The sequence below is a fragment of the Gymnodraco acuticeps genome, unplaced genomic scaffold, assembly GCF_902827175.1.
Source record: "Gymnodraco acuticeps unplaced genomic scaffold, fGymAcu1.1, whole genome shotgun sequence".
Taxonomy (NCBI): Eukaryota; Metazoa; Chordata; class Actinopteri; order Perciformes; family Bathydraconidae; genus Gymnodraco; species Gymnodraco acuticeps.
The window spans coordinates 2,380,243-2,386,337 of NW_022989890.1; positions in this window are offsets into that span (position 1 = coordinate 2,380,243).

Below are 6,095 nucleotides of genomic sequence, written 5' to 3' on the forward strand. Positions count from 1 at the left end.
TGATATTGTCATAGTGAATGCATATTATTACTATAGTGTTTGTAAAAGTACTACTATAGTTTTTTTTGTTGGTGTTTCCGTATTAAGACTATATTATTTTAAATAGTACTACCATAGTATAATATATAGTGTTTCTGTAGTTGTTTTTTGAACACACTATAGAACACTCATAGTAATAGTATGATATTGTCATAATGAATGCATATTATTACTATAGTGTTTGTAAAAGCATTACACTCCTAGAATTAATGTGTAATTTTTTTATATCAAATTAATTAGTTCAGGCATTTATCAAACCTGGCAACTCTGGGCTTCCTGGAAGCTGTCAATCAAAGTCCAGTGGCTCCGCCCCAAAATGTGAGAAACTTTTCACGCGCGCACAGACTCCGCGAGCGAGCAAGAGGGCTGTCTCTGCTCGCGGGGGTTTAATCTGCGCGCGAGGGTCATTTCATGCGCGTGTAAAAGCACATTTTCCGCTCGTGAGTAGCTTGTTTTGCGCGCTAGAATATTGATCCAAATCTGACTTCATACTTGCACTCAGATATATTGCTGCTTACAGATTTTTTCTGCTCTCAGATTTATTCTGTGCGCGCTCGAAACTTGTGTGCAACAATCCTGTCAAAATCCCTCAACCAATAGGAGGCCAGGTGTCCTTGCGGGTACGTTCGCTTGACTTATTACAGCGTCCCGTAACGGCGGTTACTCTTTGGTTTATAAACTCCCGCCCTCCACGGCTTTATAAGATAGCATGTACTGCACTTGTTTGATTTACAACTTTTTTTTGGGGGGGGGAGCACAGTTAGTATATATATACACCAGTACCTTACATAATAGCTACGTTCAGTGGCGTACTGGGACTAAAAATCAGCCCGGGAATCTCGACCGGCCCTCGTTATTGCTAGTAAATTGTCGACGGGGGGAGGGGGGATTGCTAGTGAATTTTCCGACCAGCCCACGTCTGCCTCCAGACTGTTGTTCTGCTCCAGCACTGTTGTGCTACGGCTTGGTTCGTCCCGACGCGAAGCGGAGTGGCGACAACCCCATATTGTATAGATATTCGTATATCACGGCCTGAAGTGAGCTATTGCATTTATAAAACGGTTACCACGTGTGGCTGGCAATGTGAAAGAAAAATACGCACTCCAATTTAAATAGTTTTTATTATTAAATAATGATGTTCAAAATAAAATAGTCCCTCCGTTGCCTTCTGCACAAAACATAGTGCGAGGTGGTTGCTATGCAACAACAATAACAGCTAGAGAACATATTAGACAGACAGCATTGTCGTTTTTTTTTTCTGGAGATAGGCCCCGGAGGTCGAAGTTAACCTTAAATGTTTCCATCTTAAGCTTTGTTAGTTTGCCTAGTTAGTTAGTTTCGTAACGGACGTCATGTAACAGTTGTAATGGTTCTCAGACGCGGAGGGATACTGAATTGTGAAAAGTAACTACAATTATACCCGGGATATACGCTCATTATATCACAGCTAAGAAACATCAAATTGCTTGATTTGACTTGTCCGTTTTATAAACATATACTAACTGTGCTTGTTTTCTCAACTCTCATGCAACTATCCAAATGTGAACACCGTGTAGGGTTAGGGTTAACCACTCTTGCCACTCTTCTCTAATTATTATAGCAGCAGTGCTAAGGAGAAGGAAGAAGGATTACTATTTAAAAAGGATTCTCCCAGAGGTCCAGTAGTCTACCTCTTTCCTCACTGCCAATGGAGGGCTCTACATTGTTTTCTCAGGTCAGTATATTCAGAAAATATGTCCCACAGATACAAATCAGGTGAATGTGTGTTTTTTTTAAGTCTTCCGTCCACACGAACCGCAGTGACGCATCGTAAGCATTTTTAGCACTTCCGGTTCCTTCGTCAAAAAGCAATGCATTTTCTCCATAGGGTTTTGGAAAATAGCTCGAAATAAGGTCTGTGGTTGACACAAATTTAAGAGATAAATCACGTTTTGTTCTACGACATTAAATACATCAGCAGTGACCCCACTGGTGATTTTTGAAGAGTTTACGTGTCTGAAAAACGATGGTTGTTACCGAGTGGCTGAATAGGACTACAGAAATGGTCGAGGCCGTTGTACGTCATTACGCCTAACACGTAAACACTCCCGCTAAGTTTGTTTTCCCCTGTGTTCTGCTTGAAAGCAAGTACCTGCCTATCTTTAGTATCTGTATATCCAGGGGTGCACATCACTTTTTTGCCCTGGTTCTCAAAGGAGCACCTGGAGATGTTGCTTGGTGCTCATCCTTAAAATGAAATAAACCGTAACTTTTGAGGGGGTCTTGACTTTATTTGCCAGACACACGGCACTGAACACACATGCAGTGGTGAACACAAGACAACATTAGCACGACCAGTAATCCTACAAGCTGTCATCACTACCCTCCTCACTGTTCTCCTCACTGTCTTCCTCTCTGTCAGACATGGTAGCTGATGATGTAGGCCTACTACTTCCTCTCTGGTTGAGTCTGCGATTAGCTGCTTGCATCCAAAAGTCAACAGCTGGTTTTGGGTCGAAAGTCTCTGTTGTCATCTTAGACAAGTGGATGTAATCAAATAAGTATGTGAACATAACCTATAGCCAATAACAAATGAATGTAACTTATTTTATTTGTGTTGTTCATTCATATCTTATTTTACCTTAACATTTATTTATTTATGCATTTTTTTTTATCTCCAGTTTTAAAGGATATTTTTGGTTACCGTCTTATACATTGGAATGATTTGAAACCTGTTTATCCCAATAATTATAAAGGAGTGCCTTGGAAATATGTGTTTACATAAATTGTGACCAAACCGTTTGAACTTAGACTAAGAGTCCTTACCTCACTGAGCTGTAGTATCAGCCTCTCAGTCTGACTGGAGAGGACTCTCCCTCCACATTATTGAAGAAACATCTTCTTATATCCGTTAGAGCAGCTAGCACGGCACCAGATTCTAATAACAACAGCGCTGGTACCGGTGCTCTCTCCCTCTCTCCCTCGCATTTTGGCTGTGAGCTGCGGGCGCCAGATAAGCCAACATCCCCCATTTTCATCACTTACAGCGCCCATCGTACAGGGCAAATGAAACGTGTAACCGGGGTGAAAAGGGTGTTACATTTAATTATGAATATTGTTACATCAAGGCCGAAAATTAGGATGAGCCCCAACGGTCAAAATGTTTTTTTCCCTCCCAGAACTGCCAGCGCAGCACCTCCCCAGATCTGGCGCCCTAGGCGAACATCTAGCCAGAGCTACGGGCCGGCCCTGAGTTCATATCATGGTTCATATGCAACTCGCAAATATCTTTCTTTCTTTCTCTCTCTCTCTTCTCTCTCTCTCTCTCTTCTCTCTCTCTCTCCTCTATTTTCTCTTCTCCCTTCTCTCTCTCCCTCTCTCAATGTTGGTACGCAAATGCGCTTTGTTTCAAGTGCGCACCTGCGCACCAGTTATGTGCAGCCCTGTGTATATCTATATCTGACCATTAGAATCTGTATTTTTGAAATTGTCGTTTTTAACACCGTAGTTTTACAAATTATAGAATAATTAATTGCCAGTGTTTTCCAAGTTTACTCGGCAGTTCGTTTCGTTAGCTAACGTTAGCTAAAGCTAGCGCTACTAGTTAGCTACGCAATGGTTTGTTGCTTTGCTCCGGGTTGCAGCCACAGGTCTTCGCATGAAACGTGCTCGTTCTATCGTTTCCCGGCCAATGTTTTCCAAAGGAGAGTCTGGATTCGTGCTATGAGGTAAACTGACGTTACATTTTTGTCCATGTTACGGTGAAATGTAAATGATGGGGAGTGACTGTATCGTCGTTTTAGAGATGGCGCTGCTGAAAAGACCGCAACATAAGTAAAGATAATGAATACATCCTATTAAAACCTGTGTGGCTTATATGATAAGTCTAATTAGTACAAACAGCATAACGTTTCACCATGTAACTAAACATTGTAGTCAGGGAAATCAGTTTGACATATTGAACTAATAACAAATCACCTCTGGCTGGCAGAGAACTCTGCTCCATAGCTTCTCTTGGACGTAAAATCACATGTACATTTTACATTTATATTCAATTTAATATTCCATCCCTCACATACTTTTGTATATATAATAACTTATATTTTGTTTTTCTTGTTATGCTGCTGCAACACAAACATTTCCCAAATTGGCATCAATACAGTAATATCTTATCTTAATTAAGAAATATAACTATTATAATTAGTGTAGCAGCTGACACCTATTTTCAATATAGTTCAATTTTCATCTATAAAAATTTCAAAATAGTGAAACTGTTCACGAGACAAAGTGCAAGGTTATATCTTTAGATGTTTTTGTTTTAGCCTATGTACTGTATGTCTTAATGCTCTTATATGTGACGGTGTGACTTCCATGAAACTAATATTGTATATCTTCCCAACAGACGAGCTGACAGGAAACCTAACACTCTAACAACATTGCAAAGGCGAGTAAATGTAAATTAAAAACGATTCACAATTTTTTTATTTCTTCTTTCTTGCAGTGAGGTGAAGCTGACCTTGCACTTGGTGCCAGTAAGGATGTTCCTCACGCAGGCTGAATGTTTCTCCCTCCTTACTGACACAGAAGCCCTTGATTTTCAATGCTTCACTAATTGTCATTTCCCTGGCTCCGTAGGGACACTTTACCTCCAGCACAGCGGAAGACCCTACCAGACCATGTGGAGATGCCCCCAACAATCCTGATTGGGATAGCCACAAACCTGACTCATGGACCTGCATCTGGGTTGCAGTGGTGAATGCCCTGACGCCCTCACATTCATTCATAGTCCCCCACTGTACAGACAAAACACTATCAAGGGCCTGTTGTTGCCCTAGCACCCTAGCAATAAGGGAAGCAGTCACACGCTTTGACCTCAGGACAGCTCCAAAGTTGCTGGCAGTCAACCTTCCTTTCCTGAACAAATGCCAGTTTGGGTTGGTTCGCTGACCAGTGGTAGCCACCTGAATTGCCCTCTGTTGCTCTTCAGATAATGCCATGCTTGCCACAATTGCCTCAGGTCCCTGATGCCCAACAGATTTGAGAATTTCAGGAACAGTAAGTGTTTCCAAGCTGTAGTGTTCCTCTTCTGGCTCGGGGGAGAGAAGCCAAGAAATTCCTGAGAATCTGCCCCCGAGTCTGTCCCTCAGCCAGTCACGATCTTCGGAGGTGGGCTCTCTTGTCAGCAGGTTGAATGACTTATTGGTTGGAGGAAATAGCTCCTCCACTGAATGCGTACGTTTAGCTGCCTTTGGCTTCCTCCACTGACAGGGGGTGTCAGTGCAGCTGAAATTGTGGATGGCAAAGATGACTAATGCAGCCGCATGACTGCATTTCCATTCTCCACATGGGCATTCACATTTTGTGGAGAGAATTCCCTCGTCTCCTGTAGATACCCGTGGTGGTGGGATTGTTTTATTATTTAAAATATATTTACAATTGTAATACCTTCCCAATTATCCCTTTAATTGTTTATAGCCTACTGTATGTTTATTTCATGGATATTTCTGTGTTTTCTGGTGTGTAATATTTGTAATCTTGGGGCCTCTTCTCTTTAACGTCTACATGCTACCACTGGCTCAGATAATGAAGAACAACAAAATAAGTTACCATAGCTATGCAGATGACACACACATTTACGTAACCATTTCACCAGGAGACTATGCTCCAATTCAAACACTGAGTAAGTGCATTGAACAAATCAATGACTGGATGTGTCAGTGACCACAGTGACGCGTCGTAAAATCCGGAAGTAAACTTCTTCCGGTTCCTTCGTGAAAAACCAATGCAAATTCTCCATAGGATTTTGGAAAATAGCTCGAAATAAGGTCTGTGGTTGACACACATTTAAGAGAGGGATCATGTTTTGTTCAGCCGGATAATCTCCACATGTCTACCCTACTTTTATAATTTTTGAATCATAAATCTAGTCGCCAAAAGCGAAATGCTAACGTTATGCTATAAACGAACTACAAGCCAGTACAGCAGACTTCAACGTCACGCCAACTTAAGATAGTTTCAACTGACTTGCATGTTGCATGTTGCAAAAGCAGCGAAGAAGACTTCCCGCGCATGGTTGC